We start from the raw sequence: 2,793 nt of genomic DNA, 5'->3' as shown, positions 1-2,793 counted from the left end.
GAGTTGTCCACCCCCTAGACTGAGGACAGGGTTTCCGGACATGACCTGCATAGGGTCACTGGGCTTTCTGGGTCAGGCTGTGAGGGGGCCCTGGTGTTCCTCAAGGGTGTGGTATGTACATGGGGATGAATAACGCAGGGTATATATGTCAAACCCATAAAAAGATATGCTATTAGTGGCCCCTATAGAATTTAGCTGGAGTTGTATACACACCAGAGTTCCTATCTTTGCTATTACAGGGTTTGAGTCCTCACTTCCATTCCACGCTGAAAGGGAAAAAGCTTGAGGAAAGTCAGCTCACAGTGCTGACGTCCCAGAGATCGAAGGGGGTAAATGTGATGGGCAGTGCCTGAAGAGCTTTCCTGCTCCTGGCCTGGTTGGCTGGTGTTTTGGTGGTTTTCCAAGGAAAAGGAAGAGGAATAGCCACATCAGTTGTGGATAGATAGTCAGGACTCATCTTGCCTAATTGCAGATGTCTGTATTGTAGGTGTCTACCTCTGAGCTGTCCATCCCACCTTTATACCTCCACAGTCAACAAAGCAAAGTAGGGCATGTTTCATCAGTCAGATGCGGATGTTGAATTAAAGAGCGAAGGAGTCAGGCTCTGAGAAATCCAGTTTCTCTCCCCTGATGAGAAGAGAAGCCCGGGGACTGGCTCAGATGGAGGAGTGGGCTGGGCAGACACCTACCTCTGCTCAGCTCGGCCTCGCCTATTTGGCCCCTAAGCATGCTGCACCTCAGTAGGTACTCCAGCAGCAGAAATAGTCTTCAGAAAGAAATGAGTCTCCGGGTGTAGCAGAGGACTGCTCAAGAAGTCTTGCTGGCAATGTTGCAATAGTGTCCAAACCAGCCTGCGCACCACCAGCACAGTCTCACAGCGCCTGGAGCTGGCGAAGTCCAACCTGCAGGAGAGACTGGAGGGAAAGAAGCTGCAGCGGCTGCTAGGGACCAACACAGCCATTGGCATTAGCATCTGCTGTCAGCCAGAGGAGGGGTTTGCTTTTAAATGACAGATCCTGAAAACAGAAGCTTTTCTTCAGACAGGGTTCATTTTTACTTTTTTCCACAATCATTTCTAAGTCCCTTTTGAAGCTGGTTTGGTCCTATCTCGCTGTTTTCTCCCCTCAAAATTGTGATGAGTAATTATCAGTTTAAAAAGCATTTTTTATTTTTTTCCTTAGGAAAAAAATAAAAATAAAAATAAAACATTTTGGCTTGAATTACTATTTAGAGCATTAAAACACTGAGATTTTGGAAAAATATATTGAAAATATGTCTGCATATTGACACTTTCAATTTATGAACATTTTGCAGGGTGTTATTTCCAGGAAAATGATGGTATTTTGGCTTTTAATTCCAGTTTTAGAAATAAATAATTGAAATAAGAAAATTTCCTGCAAGCGGGAAATTCTGGTTTTCTGAAGAGGTGTATTCATGACTGAATCAACTATTGTGCAGAAAACCATAGTCTGATTTGTGCAATGACCCTCACAAATACTATTGAGAGATCTAGTGTATTTATACATAATTATAATCAAATATTGACTGTTCTCCATCATTTATAACATGGCTTTCATTATGCTGTCAAAAGAGCTCGTAGCATTTGTTAAACTAAGGTGTTCTCACTCTCCATTCCTTTTAAATAATTGAAGCTATTTTAAACTCCTGAGAGAAGGGATTTAAATTATCAACAGAAAAAAGAATGATTTTTGAAAGAAAACAATTATTCTGACGACTGCTGTTCATATTAATCAAGAATAGTTTCTTAGTTGAGTTTATGTTTACCAAACTCACTTTTCCTTGCTCTGTGCTAATTATGATTGCTAGATTAGGTATCTGGAGGTTTTGATTGTTTGTTTCCAAACAAGGTTAAAGTATCTTTTAGAACATTTGATAATGGAAAATGACCTACTCGCTGCCTTTACCTGGAGTCACTGACACCTCTTTGTAACGTGCCCTACTTTCTTACTCATTTCCAATTAACATAGCCCAGAGATTAGATTACAACCCAACCAAAGACTACAACCCAGTCAAAGCATTTAGCCAATGCTTTTTATAGCATTTTATCTTTAAAGACTCTAAAGCCTGACCTGAAGATATTAAAATATTTTTTAGAGGTTTATTATGATGTGTAATTACTTTTGCTCCATACTCAGGGTAGAACTATACCAACATTATTTTAAATGAGCACACGTGGGAAAATAATTCTGGAAGTGTCTTAATACTTACAAGAGTATTATTTTTTTGCCATCATGATGTGCAATGAATCAGGGAAAACTTCAACCTTGAAAAGAGTCAGGAGGAGATTTCCCTTAATCTGGTTTTATAATGTGTGATGCTTAGCAGGGCATTTCTAGATCTCCCCTCAGGAGTGTTAATTAGAACAAATGCAATTAGTCTATAGCATCCTTATTAAGGCAGAATTCTTACATTAATCAGTAGAAGTTTTGCTGAATTAAAGGATTGTCCCAGATCTTCCCATATGTCGTGGTTTAACCCCAGCCAGCAACTCAGCCCCACCCAGCCGCTCACTCCTCACCAGTGGGGTGGGGGAGAGAATTGGAAGAGTAAAAGTGAGAAAACTCGTGGGTTGAGATAAAGACAGTTTAATAGGTAAAGCAAAAGCCGCGCACACAAGCAAAGCAAAACAAGGAATTCATTCACTCCTTCCCATGGGCAGGCAGGTGTTCAGCCATCGCCAGGAAAGCAGGGCTCCATCACGTGTAACGGTGATTTGGGAAGACAAACGCCATCACTCCAAACGTCCCCCCCTTCCTTCTTCTTCCCCCAGCT

This window comes from Pygoscelis adeliae, unplaced genomic scaffold, assembly GCF_000699105.1.
Source record: "Pygoscelis adeliae isolate BGI_AS28 unplaced genomic scaffold, ASM69910v1 Scaffold209, whole genome shotgun sequence".
NCBI classification, from domain to species: Eukaryota; Metazoa; Chordata; class Aves; order Sphenisciformes; family Spheniscidae; genus Pygoscelis; species Pygoscelis adeliae.
Note: the sequence above shows the minus strand (reverse complement) of the source record.